The sequence below is a fragment of the Tyto alba genome, unplaced genomic scaffold, assembly GCF_018691265.1.
Source record: "Tyto alba isolate M040663 unplaced genomic scaffold, T.alba_DEE_v4.0 Super-Scaffold_7, whole genome shotgun sequence".
NCBI classification, from domain to species: Eukaryota; Metazoa; Chordata; class Aves; order Strigiformes; family Tytonidae; genus Tyto; species Tyto alba.
Genome location: NW_024881328.1, coordinates 28,041,571 through 28,058,864, shown reverse-complemented (window position 1 = coordinate 28,058,864; position 17,294 = coordinate 28,041,571). Strand labels below are relative to the sequence as shown.

Below are 17,294 nucleotides of genomic sequence, written 5' to 3'. Positions count from 1 at the left end.
GTGTGATCAGAGTGATGAGTGTTTTGGTTTTGTCTCCTGTTGTTTGTTTTCTTTGCCATTGTCCGTTTATTTTCCCTTTGTTTCTTTTCAATTTGAGCTCTACAGCATGTCTGTAAATATTTTGTGTCATCCTTTGGGATGCCATGGGTTTACACTGACTTTGGATTAGGTCTGTTTTTACTTACACTGAATTTGCAGCAAGAATGTTGAACATAAACCTTACAGAGTTTTTTCCCCTGTTGTTTTTGGTGCATTTCAAAAGATCCTTCTAAGCTGCTGTCTTCATCCAAATAGCTGAAACCTTGTACACAAAATGAAACAAAGAGCTGCTCTGGAAAATATGGAGAGATTATGAGAAACTTGAGTTACTGTATATTTTTTAAATTTCTAGCAAAAATATTTCGTTTACTCCACCAGATACTTGCTATTAAAAGTATGTGGAGAATAGGAATAATCAGAGATTCTGGACTAAATTGATTCCACAGAACAAAATATTTGTTAGTTATAAAAGGCCACATTTGTTTGAAACTTACACCAGTGCCAAGCATAATTTTGCGCAGCCCCTGGTGCCTTGGCCTGATGTTAGTTTACTGCATAGGGCTATACAGTGAAAGCTGGCCATCATTTCTTCTGCATTATTTTGTGCCAGAAATACAGACCTTTTATCACATGCTATAATCTCCTATATTTGCCTGAGCTTTATGTAAGCTATGGGATACCGAGTATTTCACATTCATAAAGATTCAGATTAGAATAATAAACTTTCACCTACAATGAGTGATATGAAAAAGCATTAGAAAAGGGTTTAAAAGGATGTAGTTATATTCACTCGGTGTCCTGAACTGTGTCTTACAGATGCACAAACAAGCAGTAAATTACAGATGGGGTGAAGTTACCCATAATGGCCTTGGTTAACTTCTCCATTTATGGCCTACCATTGTATCCCCTTGGCGCTGCCCCTGCCTTTCCTTATGTAAGAAAACACTGCTCTTCATGCCTCCAGCTGCCAAGAAATCCCTATTTGGCAAACTTTTAAAAGGTAGGTGCTATCATCTTTTAAAATCCTTACAACTCTAAACCCACAACTTTTAAAGGAAATCAGTTGTTTCATGTCTGATATGGTTGGGCTTTGTTGTCTAAAAAAAATAATTTGGAAGAAGAATTTCTGGGCTTTATTTGCCTTCAGCAAACACTGTAACCCAATTTAAATAGCTCTGACCAAGCAGATCGGGCTTGCTTTTGAAACTCAATCTCAGCTATCATCTGGAACTTCCTAACTTTCATGATTTCCTGAGGTTATCTAAAACCATGTATGGTTTTTTTTCTTTTTCTTCTCCTCCTCCTTCCAACCCCCCCCCCCCCCAAAACCTACCACCCCACAGACAAACAAGAAGCCCCACCCAAATTACTACTGCTGTTGGCAAAGGTCACAGTTGAAGGAAGTTTATCCCCTTTTCTTTATTAAGAAGTGACCAATAGAGACTGAAGAAAGGTAGTGGGGAATAAAAAATTTATAAAAATAGAAGCTCCATGTTAGTTAGGAAGTGGTTGCAATGTGGAAAGAAGTGTTTTTATCTGCTAGTAGTTGTGTGGGTCAGTGTTGAAAGATGATATTTATTCTATTAAAACAAGTAAGAGCTGTGTTTGCCTTCCCAGTACTCATTTTAACTAAGTTCAACAACTTTGTTAACACGGAATTTTGGGGGCATACTTACAGTCCAAAAAGGGAATGTATCTATTATTGTATTTTTCAGATTTTTTTTCTAAAATACCACTTTGTAGTCTAAAGTCAGCTGTGGTATTCTTACAAACAGAAATTTAATTTGAAGGTATTTAAGGATTAGGAATGTAAAACTAAGGAAACATACGTAAGTAGATTTTTCACTGATGAGCACTTTCTTTTTTCAGTGATCAGCCCAAAGGCCATGAACATATTGAATAACCTGAAGTTCTGAGTGAGTTAGCAAAGTTTTTTTTTTTGCATGTTCTCTAGCCTTCTAGTCTAAGGGGTAGAAAAAACTTTCTGAAAAAGCTCCTGGGTATAGATTTTACCTTTATCTTTATGTAAATTTTACTTTGGGGTATAATTACTTCTTTAACATGTGTTCTTATGAGGGAAGGAGTTGAGGAAATGAGAAGGGAAGGGAGAAGGGTTTTAATAGGATGTGCTTGGCACCTTTGTGGGCTTGTTTTTAAAAGCTGTAATTTTTTTAAAAATAAGTAGAATAGAGTATGTGTATGTTTTGTTGCAATTGAAAAGTATTTACCCTCTCAGATACTTGCAAACAGAAATCCTAGGAGCTATACAAATGCACACTAATGAGGATTAATGAGCTGTTATGTAAGTTAGTATTTAATTTATTTGGCTAAATATCAGTCTGTATGAACAAATGCGTTTTTTTTCATGCAAGTAATGTTTTTGCATATGCAAATATATGTGCTTGGAGCTCTGTCAATCCCCAGCAAATTCCAATGTGGTCTTTTGTGAGATTATAGAAGGCTCTGCCAAATGTACTTTCAGATAATTTTTCTGAGCAAAGTTGGAATCTAAAAATTTCCCAAGAAAGCTTCAACTCATGCAATTTCATGCCAGTTTTGCAGTCAATACTAGGGATGAGCTAAGTACACTTTGATATCTACCATAAAAAGTAAAATAAATAAAATTACTTTTAATCTTCCTTTTACCATTGTCACAAATCTGAAATCTTGCTAAATGTCATGGAGCTAGGCCCATCACAGAGGTTTTCCCCAATTTGAATTTTCCTTTTCTCTATTCTGTCCTTTGCTCACCATACCATACATCTCTCTTCAGAAGTAAGTACATTTTTGCTGTAACAGTATATCAAAAGTCATCAAATTGTGACAAAGAATATGTCTGTCTAAAAGAAAAAATGCATTCAGAAGTCTAAAGTCTGTGCTGATACATACTTGGAAGTGCATAAACCATGCTAATAGTAAGCAACATTCAATGGAATGTTGTCCCAAGCCAGTTTAACGTATATTTCATCTATCCTTAATTTTAAGATCTGTTTACAGAAACCATATTTGGTTAAGTTACTTTTTATTGTCATCAGTAGATAATGTCAGTCAGATGGGTCTGAATCTGCAGAAGGCATTACTTTTACTGAAGCTTCACTGAAATTAAATTTGGAATTTGAATTGATGCCCAGAAATGATGTCAGCTATAGCAGATTAAATTTGCTAAGGTCTCTTCATTTTAAAAGTGTTTTTAAAACAAAAGAGATAATTCTTCCAGGCTTTGGCCTTTTAATGTTTTTAGCCTTTGGGCCGAATGAACTGTTATACTTTGGGTTATTGAATATTAAATTTTAAATCTATTTTGTAGTACCTTTGTATTCAAAACCATGGACTTAACAGATGCATTTGTTTCAACAATAATTTGTAAGTAGTAAAAAAATCAATATTTCGTCTGTCTTTTGCATACTGTCATAATTGTTCTTTTATATTTTGGAGGAATGAGTAAAGAGAAAGACAGAGAAATAATTACTGGTATGCAGTATTGTCTGTTACTTATCTTCAAAAATCAAATACACTAATTAGTTCTTCAAATACTTAATAGTGAAAACAGTATATAACATGTAGGAAAATAGGTAAATAATTCAATTTTCCACCTCTGATAGTATTGTGTGTTAGATGTACCTGGCCAGGATTTTGTATTATTGTAACAAGATAATTTTGGTTTTGTTCCATCTGGTGATATGCTTATGGTCTGACTAAAGCCTGAAAATTGCTAGCCTTTTTATTTGTATCCTATGTTACATTAATAGCAGTTGTCTTTATTATCTATACTTAATCTGCTAAAAGTCTTAATAACATAATTAAATCAATTGCATCCTGCAGCAATGAATTCTGCAGGTAAATTATATCAACTATATCCTGCTACTGGAAACTATGTGAAGTGTTCAGATTTCAAGTACTTCTTTAAAAGAACTTTCAAGTAATTGGAAATGAAAAGTCCCAAGTTACTGCAGTGCAAAGCACAGCTCTGCTAATACAACTTTATCATGGTGGCAGTACTTTGCTCTATGTTAGAATCATAGAGCCCCAGTTTGAGCTGGAAGGGACCTCTGGAGGTCACGTAGTCAAACATCATCAAGGCACTCGGGGACTTGTCAAGCTGAGCCTTGAACACCCCCTAGGATGGCAATTCTACAGCCCCTTGGGGCAACATTTTCTAGTACTTAATCACCCTCATGGTGAAAATTATTTTCAAAATATTGGAATTTCTCATGGTAATTTTCCCCCCAAATACCAGAATTTCTCATGTTTCTGCTTGCCTCTTGTCCTGTAAACATGCACTTCTGAGTAGAGTCTAGCTCGATCTCCTCTGTACCCTTTGACTAGGTAGTTGTAAAGGGCAATACGGCCTCTCCTGAGCCTTCTCTTCTATGGGCTCCCCCAGTTCCCTTGATCTTTAATATGTGATAGATAGCAACCTGGTGTGGCTCCTTCATCACCTTTGGATGCCTTCTAACAGGTCTCATGGACTTGCTTATGTCCAAGTTCGTTAAGTGATCTCTTCCCTTTCTCCTTCTCCCTCTACAGCGAGTACTGCTTCACTCCCAGTGTCTGCTAGGAGGCCTGGGGACTTGGGAGAAACCTCAGGACAAGCCTTTCCAGGGAAAAATAAAAATTATTTTCTAATCTTTTTTTAATGCCTTCCAAAGAAAATACTTGGGAATCTTCTTTACCATCCCTTCTTTTCCCATTTTCCAGATAGTATCTTCACCTATGTGTGCACCTCTCTTTCACCAGTGCTAGTAACTATCTCAATAGCATGAGAATTTCTTGGCGGAGACCAATCAGAGAAGGCAGGGGGAATAGGTTTGTCATTCCTGCAGTTGTCTAAATATGTTCTGTCATGTCCTGTTGTTATACTTGTGCTCCTACTTTTTGTCTTGTGTAGTGATCATAGCACTTGGATAGGTTATATTTCTGCTTGTTTGTCTGTTTTCCTTCTGGTTTCCTCATAGTTTAATATGATTTCACACACTGACACAAGTTATTTATGAAACTCAGAAAGCCAGGTACAAAGTTCTTGTAAAACTTCTAGCTGCTTTTTTGTACAAAGTAGTTGCTTTTTTATACAAGGTGAGTATATCTTAAAGCTGTATTAGAAATTGTGTTATCCACTACCTCTTAATTTCTCTAGTCTTCTTTATTAAGGCTTTCAAAAGACAGGAGAAGCTATATTAAAAAACATGTTCATGTGATACATAAGAATTGTGTAAACCTTTGCTAATTTTAGCAACACTCTTGAATGATCAGCCTCTCTAGCCTCAAAAGCTCTTTGCTCTTCGGAACTAATTAGTCACATAATTCAGTCAAGTTTTAACTGATTTGCAAAGACGCTATAGAAAGGTTAAGTTCACAGTGAGGAAATTTTACTCTGACCACACAATTTGCACAACACTTCAGCAAGATTTTAGCACTGCTTAGTTACCAGAAGTCGGAATTGTCTGCTGTTGGACATCTGCACAGGGGGTGCTTCTTTTCCTGTTTTATTTTGTTCTCTTCTGCAGGTCAAATTTTGACCCCAGGAGTGGTCTGTTTTCCCTGGGAGTGGGATGGCAGTGTATACCTTCTTACCCCTGACTGTAAGATCTTCTTCTGTAATAAGTGGAAAGCAGGGTTTGTAGAGAACTGTTTTGCTCGTCTGTTGAATGGGAGAAGGAATAATGCTTTATCCAGCTGGGTTGTGATGGACAGTGTCAATGGTTAGGGTACTGTGTCACCAAACAGAGCCACCTCGGATACCTATCTTTTGAAACATCATGAGGACTGGTAATCTGCTTGCAGTTGTCCCAGTGACAGTCTCACTCCTGACCTGTGTAATTTTAAAATACCAATACCATTGACAGAAAGGGAGAAGTTTGTAATTTGATAGGTTTAGGCCTCCTCCTGTAAAAATCTCCCAAGTCAGCATTTTTTCATAGAACTGCATTGTTTAGCTTCGGTTACATTCACTATACTTCTATTTTCAGAGAACACAGTTAAAACTTTTTCTAATATATCTAGTGTTTTTGCAAAGTAAATTTATGTTTCTCTATGAATTACAGTCTTTCGTTAAAAACTTAGTTGTATAACTATAGAAAAGCATAATTTCTAAACTGCTCTGAATAATGCATCAATGATTCAGAGTTTAGCCTCTATAATAATTGATCGGAATTCAGGAATAGAGCTAAATTCTAATACTGCAATAATAAGCTGATACCAGTTTGAGACAGGTTACAGGGACTGATCAAGGTTTTCCTAATTTGAGGATCAGATACAATATGTAATTCACGTTCTGTGAAGGTTTGTTAGAATGTAAAATGAAACAAAATCCATGTGATGGAATGCTGAAAAGACTGAATTAGAAGAGTGTACTAGAAGTAATTGATAGCTTTTTTTTTTCCTTGCTAAAAATGAGCAAAGAAAGCAATGTTATGTTTTCTGACAAATATAAACGATTTGAATGTTAGACAATTTGTGGATAAATGAAGAATCCTTAACATAGGGAGGGAAAAAAAAAACAATCTTGAACTATACACACAGAGTAATGGCCTCTGTAATATTACTCAAGAAAGTGATTTTGATATCATTTTGATTCTTACTTCAAAATCCCAGCTCAGGGCTCAGCAGCTGTTAAAAGACACTTGAAAAGTTTCTAATTCTTAGCAGGAGAACTGAGAATAAAACATAAAATATTATGCCACTGTAAATCCATGTCATTTACATGTGAATAGTATGAAACTATAAATGATTTGGAGAACATGAACAGGAAATAATTATCTAATGTTCCTCTAATGAAAGAATTTAGGGAGATCACATAGAATTAGCATCTGGTACACTTAAAACAAACAAATGACGGTATGTTTTCCATAATGGGTTATTGAAGTGTAGGATGAATTGCCTCAGGATGTTGTGGAGAATAATGAATAAGGGATTCCGAGAAAACTTTAGGCAAATTCATATGGAATAAATCTAGCAGGGGCCATGGGACATGATATCAAATGTAATCTCTGGCTCAAAATTCCCTAGTTTGGGAAGATACTGGAGAAGGCTAATTTTATGCTTACCTAATTTCATATTTGTTCTCTAGATATGTAATGTTGGCTGGTTTTGCAGACAGGATATTGGCATGCAGTAATCAAATCAAAGGTCTTTCTAGTCCTCATATTACAGAAACTGGACTGTTTTAATGAACAAAAGGAAAAATATTATTCTGGCTATATCCAGCATTTTAGTGATCTCAGTAATTTTCTGACAGGTGCTTCAGTTTAAACTTGAGCTATGACCATTGAGTGTAAATGTATGCAAGAATTTTAGAGTTAAAGCTCAAGTCATGCTGATATTAAAAGTTTAAGATTAATGACTGGAGCACATTCTTTCTGTTCTATCTGTCAAAACTTAATACCTTTAAAAACAGGATCACAGGACATATTTCCTGTTGTGTAAAATTCCTGCTCTGTGACATAGAGGCCAGATGTGTCATAGTGCAGCAGCCCTAAGGGACTTACTACCCTAAGACCCATTTGTAAAGGACCACCCAGTGCAAAGGACTGTGTTGTTGTGTGGCCTCTCTTCTGCAGTTTTTCTATCAGTTGCCTTTTTGTGTCAATGCTGGTATGCACAACTACCTCACAAACAAAAGTTTCCTGGGCCAGAAAAATCTCAGTGAGAGCTGAATCAGACCTTATGGAAAGAGTGGAACTGTCTGAGTTACATTAGCACTTTCTCAAGCAGAGGTCCAAAGCAGAACACCTTAGTTTACAGATTTGTTAAAATCAGTATGGACTCACCAAAGTTTTGCTCTATACAAAAGCTAAATGAACTGCTTTATGCTTGTATAAATACAAGCTAATGTCATTAAGTTTACTGAGATAATGTAAATGTTATAAATTACTTGGACCACTTTTATAAACAATCAAAGTACATTAAATTACATTTGGGTACCAGAAAGTTTTAAACTAGGTTTGGGGGTTTTTGTTTGTTTGGTTGGTTTTTTTTTGTTTGGTTTTTGTTTGTTTGTTTGTTTGATTTTTGTCAAATAGCATCTTTCCTTCAAATTTTTGAGGACTGTATATAGTTGTGAGGAAATCCAGTAAATCCTCAAATGGGCTGCATTTAGTGAAAAATTTTGTAGTTTGAAATAAAAACTTGTATTATTTAAGATCTTATACCAGACTTAAGATGTTATGTGTGAACTGCAAAAATTTTTTCATGTCTATTGGAACCTATAATGAATGTTGATGTTGTTAAAATATGACTTACTACATGTCATATTTTCCTCCATTTTCCATGACTATATAGTAAATATTTTCCATATCCTAATGTACAGTCATCTTTAAAACAAAACAACAAACCCCAACAAAATAGCTGCATCACCATATGATAGTTGATAAAACTGGCTATTACATTAGAATAGAAACACTGCACCTCTTTTTCTAGGCTTACTGTCTATCTTTTATTCATCTTTTATTAAAAGTCATGTAAATAATCTGATTGATGAACCCATCAATGTTGGAAGCTATCATACATATGACACTTTTGCTAACCACTAGTTATTAAAAAAAATAAAATTGCATGAACTTAGTCTTTCTGATAACAAATTAAGTTACTTCACAGAAAGCAGCTGTGGCAGCACAGAAAATAGAACTGAGAGCTCAGCTGGGACGCAGGCTGATTTCACAATGAAGTTATTTTAGCAAACAGTGAAAATTGTTTTGATCTTGTAAAAGAGTGACAAATGTATCTTTTTGTTGGAGATTTAAGAACTCCAATTTTTTTAGTTTACCAACAAGAGTATGTGGTAAAGGGAATATGATCCATAGGTATGCACAAGTGGATGCAAGGTACTGCAGAGAGGGTTTATAAAGCAAGAGATGAAAACTGGAAAATTCCATTAGTGGAAGTTGGAGCTAAAACAGTTGGAAATGAGGGGCGAGTTTTTTAGTAAAAAGAATAATTAAACATTGGAGCAATTTGGTTCTTTCTTACTATCATTTAACCTATAAAATAAAACACCCCAGTGTTTTGTAAAGATATACTTCAACAATACCATTGATCTTAAAAGTGATATGGAATTGGTCAAAGTAGTGTGCTAATCTGTGTTCAGCAATGTACCTGACTGCATGAAACAATGCACTTTTTAGATCATAGAACATGCACATATACTCATTGCTATCTGTAGATGCTTCCTGCAAAGTCAGAAATATTTTCATTTTGAATGAAGTACAAACTGCTGTTTGTTGCTAAAGTGTTTCTAGAATGTTGGACTGATAGCATGGATATTTTTAAGAACACTTTTTCTTTAAGAAAATTACTGTACTTTATTAGTGGAAATGAAAATTAGATTTTACCAGTCATGAGAGTTCTTCTGTGAGTAGCTGAGTGCTCTTGTGTTTATAATGTGCTATCCCATTGCTTCTCTGTGGGACCCGCTGCTATCTTCTTTCTCGTGGGATGTATCTGAATATCTCCAACTAAGCTAATTAAAATGCCTATTTTCAAAATCAAGATTAAAAAAAAAAAAAAGAAATAGAAAAGATGCAGAGGACTGTCTATATTTCTGATAGATTTTTGTCTGTCCTGTTCTTAAGCTTCAGTGAAAAAGATTCCATTATCACCCAAGGTATCCAGCTCTAGTGTTTAACTATTGTAATTAGGGAATATTTCTTAATTTCTAGCCTACACCTTGTTTGTTACAAATTAAACTGATTACTTCTGCTACTCTGACTATATATTGACAACCACTGATTTTTATTTTTTTTTAGTGTTGGTATCCAATACATATATTAAAAAAGCATCACATCTAACAATACTCTTTTATAGGCTAGTAAATACAATTATTGTATCTTTTGTTTATTCTAACTTTATTTATATTTGTCTATACTTATGCTATTTTATTATTGTTGATCACCTCCGGACCTGCTCTTATTTGCCTAGACTATTAAAGCTTGGTTCCTAAAACTGGACGGATTTTACGTGAGATCTCCTAAACACTTCCTGTGTTTTGCATTTACTTATTTATGTTCTGAAATATGCCTTTTTTTGCAGCATGATTACCTTGTTGACTTAATAATGAACAGAGAGAGCTCTGATCTCATAAAGTAGCTGTGTCAGATCAAGCAGAAATTCTTCATCTCTTTTCACTTCTGTAAACTGATAAATCCATGCTTGGTTTATGCTCGGTCTGTGTTCTATTTCAAGGGAAACCACCTCACTGTTTTATTAAATATTTTTACATTTTTTAACACAGTAGAGTGAGTTCACTCCTCCATCTCCCAGAACTTGGCATAGGTTCTGCCTGAATTAATCTCCAGACATTCTTTTGCTATTGATAGGAGGTGTACAACTATTTACACATGCTAAAAATGGTCAGAAATCGTGTTGATGGAGATTAATATAGGCAGGAAGCATTGTAATGATAAATAGACAAACAGACAGAAGGAAAATAAGATAGCCCAAAAAAGGATTCTGATGAGCTGCGTAGGGCTTACTTTTCCTTAACACTCTTTTTCTGTAGGTCTTTATCACTAGTGCAACTTCACCAGTCATATCAAAGTTTCATCATCAGTGTTAGTAACTGTACAGAGTGAATAAGATAAGAGATGGAGTAATGGTATTTTTCAGTTCCCACTCTACCCAGTAGTCCAATCAGTGGTCTTAGAATAATGTCAGGGGCAAAAAAAAAACATTTTAATGGAAATCGTCTGTGATGGCAGAGTTACAGCTATTCTTAAGGTAGGAAAAGCTCTTTTCGTCATATACCTGATAAAAGATGTAAATTTATTGCTAATGTACTGCTCCATCAGTAAAGCATTTGGCATTCAGTGGGTTTAATTTCTCCTCTGGTCTCAAGTTTCAACCTTTAAATGCAAGTAGTTTTGCTGGCCTCTGCTAACAATCAGTCCTTCAACATATGTTTAACATCCAGTTGCTCAGGGGTCAATAAAGTACAAATTAGTAAGGTAGATAATTAAATCATGCTTTTAGAACCTGTAATTCTAAGCAGTCTAACATTTAAGAAAGAAACAAATATTTTATTTGAAAATTCACAATTTGATTTGCTTTTTGACTTGAATTCACATATTTATCTCTTTTAATTTTTGTTTGGAAGAGGTGTGCATAGACATTTATACCAAATTGTGGGTTGATATGAAAAACTTGACAGAGACATGTTTTGCCAGCACAACTTTAAAACTTACCTAAACTTTACCTTTACACTTTGGATGAACTTGCATGTTCCAATGATATTAAACACATTTAAGTGATACTAAACATCTGACTGTCAGCAGAGTTTTGTTCTTGTCGTTAATCTTCTTGCATGCTAGACTGTTGAACTAATTTTTAAATGTGCTGCCAGTTTTTACCATCAGTTTAATACTCCACTCATCTTTTAAGATGTTAAAAACCAAAAGCTGGAATCCATCTTGCTGGAATTAAGGTTAAAATGCAGATTATGTTAAGAAAAGGCCCTTCTGATTTCTGCTGCACTTAAATTTCAAGTTACGTAGCAATTCACTGAAGTGTAAAGGTTCTGAATAGACTCATTCTGAATCAGATAATCTTGTGCATACTCCAACACTGTCACATCATGTACTTAATAATATTCAATACGATTCTCTTTCATACTGACTTTTGGAGGATATTAATTTTGTACATATTTAAATTTTTGAAATTAGAAGCTGTGAAAATTAAGCTTGCATTTGCTGATTTTTCCCAGAGTCCTTACATGTCTTCTGTAGGTTTTACACTATATAGCAAATTGTCCAGGACAAGTTGAAGGATGTGTAGAACATATTCTTGGCTCTTTGTTAGGGACTCTCTATATATTTACTTTTCTACTATGCATATGCAGTACCAATGATTCCATCATCTTGTTTACTGAAGCAGAAGACATTTTGCAAATGTTTTATGGGAGACTACTGTTTTATAAATTAAAGAGAAAAACTACTGCATCTACAGATACAGGGTTTTTTATTTTAGAATGAATCAAAAATATTTTTCTATGTCATAAAAAGCACTTTTATATTGAATAAAGATATAAGAACTGCCATATTTCTATCATTTAGTATTCTGTTCCCAGTGATGAGCCGGAGAAAATACTTATGAAAGGGATACAACAAAGAATAGGTACATAGAGTGTATGTATTTTTTATGTATATGCTTTTTTAACTTGTAGCATCCCACAATTTGTTCACATCCTGAGCTAGAGGTTTCATGTGAACCATTTTGTTTAACAGCCATTGGTGGACTCGTGGTTAATATCTTATCTAGTCCTTTTGGAAATAATTTATATTTTGGGTCTTCACCATTGCTCCGTGATGTCGAGTTCCACATTTACTAACCCAATAGGTATAGAACTACTTTCCTGGAAAATTTTAGTTCTTGTGTTACTCATTAACACTTGAATAAATTAAAGTAGTTATGAGGGTTGTTGTGAAGTGAAAATACAAATTTTCATGTGAACTATTTATTTGGTCTGTTGATTCTTATCCTCTGCTTTCCCTTTGTTTTACCTGCCAGTTACCTGCCAGTCAACCACGACTGAATGCCTTTTTTCTCATGTTTTCTCTAAGGACAAAAGAGTTTTAGTGTGGGATTGAGGCTTGCTTCTCTCACTGGTAGGAAAGGTCCCACATGAAACCTAACAACCCAGGTTAGAATGGTTTTACTTACAGACGCTTGTCTTTCCCCAGCACATGTAAAGTAGGAAATAAGGTAGTATATTATTCAGTATTAGCTGCTTATTTTTTGAGGGGAAAGCCATTTTCTGATAACCCAAACCTCAAATCCTCTAGCTACAGCTTAGATATTCATGGTTTAGCTTTCTCTACACACCTTCTGAATTTTTCTGATTTTTCAAATGCAAATTTTAAATGACTTTATGGGACTGATGCAGGCAGCCAGAATGTGAAAAGATAGGCTTGAGAACCTCTCATCCTTGTTTTTCACTTTCTTCTGATTGTTGAACATAATCTATAAATTTAAACAGCAACACGATATTTGTGACTGTCTCCACATTCAATAAAATATAGAGAATCGGATTTCTTTTACTTTCTTTTTGTTAAGTAGGAGCCAAAGTGTGTCCAGGTAATATCTGCAAGAAAGTGATTGTGCGTTTAGAGCATTTACAAATTAAAATAATCAGGTTGTGTGTTTAGTTATTCTATTGCTTTCCTCTCTTGATCAAGTGGCTGTTTCATAGATGCAGTATGCTGCCAGTAGATTTTTTCTTCAATATTTTTATAACCTGGATTGAGGAGGTCATGATGATTTTATTATTCTTTAAAGCAAAATCATGCATGAATTAAGACCTTGATATCTCTGAAAGCACTGTTTAATGTAATCTGCTTTCAAGGTATCACACGCATATCACACTGTATATCATCCAGAACTGCACCAAACTTACAGGAGATGCTTGGGGTTATGATGCAGAAGGTCTTGTGTCTCAGAGGGGATGCCTTTGCCCTCAGGTTTGTAGTTCAGGTTTGGAAGGAACTGTGGTGTGGGGTGTAATGAATTGATTCCACCTGTTTGGGGTCAATTACTTGTGGAAAGCTGGTTTACAGTAAAAATAGCTATGGTAAGGGTAGATTCCCTAATTTACATCTTTAGTTTGAGATGAAGAGATATTTTTTTCTCTGCTGGCATCTGTTCTGTTATAGTCTTTTATAAATACCAAGAAACATTTTCTTGTTGCTATGGTCTCTGTGTAAGTAACATATAGCGAAAGAGAATGATTTTCTTGTTTTCTTTGTTGAGTAGCTCAAAATGAATGCTTGAAATAACCTCTTTTAGACAATAATTAGCTGAAACAATTTCGCTCCATGTAGTCTTTGACTACACACATCTTGCCACTGTGGACTAGTTATTTTCTTTACATCTGATGTAGTTCAGTGGGATAAACTGGCAAATGCTTTGCCAAATCCAGATTTCTTAATTCCTTTAACATTGTATTCTGTATTCTCTCTCTCTTCCTCTAGTTATATGCTCACATCTATAACTTGGCAGTTACAGTGTTTCACAGTCAACCACAGCTTTTGTGTTCAAATGACTTTTAGCTTACCATTACCTCTTCTTTGCATGATTATCAAAATTATTATGGCTTCATAAAAACTCCTAAAGAAGAGATTGAAAACATATAAAATGTGATAAATCAGGCAGTGGTCTCTGATAGAAGGAGCACAACTAACCTGGAACATTTATATTTATTCTACAACTGTTTATTCTACATTATGGGGACAGTCTTGCCCTTTTTGACATCCAAAGGTAACAATCTTATGTTGTTATGAAGTATATCGTTATCCTTGTGATTCTCTGTGGCAATTTCAGTCCATCTTATTTCAACACTGATGCCAGTTCTAGAATGGTTTCTTCTCTTTGCAAAACCCAGCATATTAGTTTTAAAGCCAAAGTGCTTCCTAAGTAGTTCCTAAAAGTTAGTGTTTGTTTCATGAATATTGCTAAAGTTCCTGTTTTCAAAAACTTAAATCCAGTTTTCAGTGGTTCTCTGTAGTCATGTTTTGAATAAGGTAACCACAGCCTCTCACTTTCTTTCTGAAGTATTACAATTAAGTACCAAAAAGTTATAACAGAGTCACTTTCAATGGGAAGTAAGACTAAAGAAAACTTCAGAGCTATTTTGTACTCTTCATTTTTTCTTCACTCAACATCCAGTTTGTTTCCTGTGTATGAAACAGTTATCTTTCAGCTTAAATTACCAGAGAATTTCTGATGATCAATTTCCACATACCCGGTGAAAGATGTAGCATGCATCTGCCAACTGAGCATCTATCTTATAAAGCAGGTCAGGATGATCCTTTTATCACCCTGCCTTGAACAACTCTCCTGCTTCATTTCATTCACTGACATGCAATGCACTTTCCGCTGAACATTTGATTTCTTCTTGATCGACAGCTGTCTGTCTGTTTTCAACACATTTCAAACTCTGCTTCCAAGGCCTCTTTCCAAGTCCATCCACTCAAAAAATAGTAGTCTTTTTATCTTTTTCTGTCTTGCTACTGATGACCCAGTAGCAAGTTTTCCTCTGCAGTTCTTGTTCAGATTGTCTGTAGCACACCTCTCATGTATTCCACATTTCTGCAATTATTAATTTTTGCCATTTCTCCATCTCCTAGAATTTTTCAGGTTGTTTGGTTCACTGAAGTAAATGAATGATTCCTTAAAGTAAATTGAGTGAAAGATCATATTCAAAGTAAACTTAAAAATAGATGTGGCACCTGAGGCACCTGGACTTCTAAATTCCGTTGACTGCAGTAAGGTCCTAGATGACATTAGTGCAGATATAAGACATTTGCTTTAATCAACACAACTTTACTTGGCACCGACCTGGTCTGTGAACACTCAGACACAGTTATGACTGACTTTTGGAGCTTATGACCTCTAGTAAGGGACAGTATTGAACAATCAAATGTGACAAGGTCTTAATATGTCATAAATAGGTTTGCAAATATATGTCTATTTGTGCCCTGAGGTTTATCAGCTAATTTGCTTGCAAGTTTTCTTGGGTACTTGGTTTCATTTTTAATTGCCTAAAAGTTTTGATAAATCTGACTCCACATTCATTAGCAATGTGATATGCCATATACATAGCAAACAAATAGAAGATACTTTTTCTCCCTGCTTTACTTAAAGCTTGGTGCTTGCAGGACACATGAATGAATATGCAATCTTCAGTGATTATAAGAAGAATGAAGAAAGTAAATCAAACATAGGAGAAAATACTAAAATTAAAAAAAATAAAGGGAAAATGTTCCTCGTTGGGTCTCCTTCTTTAGATCATCTAATCACTGTTAATATATCAATCCCAACTCTTTTACCTACTCAGCTGAGTCACTGCCAACGCACTATGTAGACCATATCTGTAGATCTTTAAAACTGCTATTTCTCAGTTATGTAACTCTACTAATTTTATTGATATATTCTGTGGAAAATCTGAAAACCCAAGATTACTGTAACATCAATATTTTGCCATTACCAGATCGCTGGAGACCCATCTATTTAAATAAAATCCATGAACTTCAATAAGACTAAATATTCCTTTCTCCTCTGTTGTGCTTCTTATTGATTAATAACTCATATATTTGGGCATTGCAATCAAGCTGGAAACTCTGCTTGCAAGGAAGGGGATTGCACATCACTTCACAAATGTGAATGTGATAGACAATGGAGAGGGCAGAAGGAGATATGTAGAACACTCTAGCAAACCATTCCTTTTCTGCAAGGGCAGAATTTGAGTGATGGGATCTCTATCCTCCTTTAGATTCTGTTCACAAAGTACCATGTAACACTCAAGTCCACTGTCAAGCAGTTCCTCAGTGATTTAGCTCCATTATTTACAATGGTGTTGAACTCTGTCTTACCCAGCAAAGAAATGCAATCCTTTACCTGCTTAACATGAAATGTGTAATTAGTGCTTGCTAGATCAGGGCCAGGATAGTCAGCATACAGATCTAACAGCTGCTGTCACTACTTGCAATAAATTTATCTTATCTTTTTGAGGGTTTGTTGGTTTGTTTTCTTTTTTTTTTTTTTTCTCATGTTTTCAGATTTCTTAATTGGTTCATGGCTCTCCTGCAGTTCTACTACAGGAAGGTTTATGTTATCAGGTTTGGAGGGATGAGTAGTATTCTGACAAGTGACCCTGCAGGCCTCTTGATACTTCCTTATTCTTCATTTGTCATGAGTTATATGCTTTGAAGATAATTTCAAACAAAGCAGCATATTTAATTTCCCTTCAGGAGAAGAGGATTTATTTAAAATAAAGCTCTAATTCTCCTTATCAAAACCCGCATGATCCCTTTTCTGTTTCTGTAGCTAATCTCTAACTTGTCTAGCTGTAGCCAACATGATTTCTTTACCATTGGGTGTATTTTAAAATCATTTCTTTGCGTTGTTATTACTACTGAAGTGAAGTATTTTTAGATGAAAGAAAAGAAGCTTAGGATACATTAAGTGTAGCTTCCTATCTGAGGATTAAATGGCACTGGGACAGTTTTATTTTGCCATAATTAAGGGTGAAAAAGTTAATTATTCCTATTTTAATATATCTCCATATTGACTAATAGAGTCTTTCCTTTTACTGTTTAGTTCCTTTGGTATGGAAATTTTAAACTGAAGTCTAAAAAAAAAAGAAAATGCTGTGGGCAAATAGCAAGGAAATGTTATACTTTTATAGGAGGAAGATGGACTGTAACACCTTGCTGGGACTATAGCACAAACATGGGGTTAGGTAGGACAAGAAGAGAAAACTAGAATGAGAA

The 17,294-nt window shown here is 34.9% G+C and overlaps 1 protein-coding gene across 6 annotated transcripts in view; it reads left to right on the top strand.

The window, feature by feature from the left end:
* Positions 1–17,294, top strand: part of PDE1A (phosphodiesterase 1A) — a 227,886-nt gene that overhangs the window by 45,726 nt on the left and 164,866 nt on the right. For 5 of the 6 annotated variants that reach the window (XM_033010956.2, XM_033010954.2, XM_033010955.2 and 2 more), the window contains 2 exons: positions 856–1,039; positions 1,909–1,955. The exons of the other annotated variant lie outside the window; for it this stretch is intronic. The gene's annotated coding sequence lies outside the window, so the exon portion shown is untranslated. The remainder of the gene's footprint in view (positions 1–855; positions 1,040–1,908; positions 1,956–17,294) is intronic. 6 annotated transcript variants of the gene reach the window in all.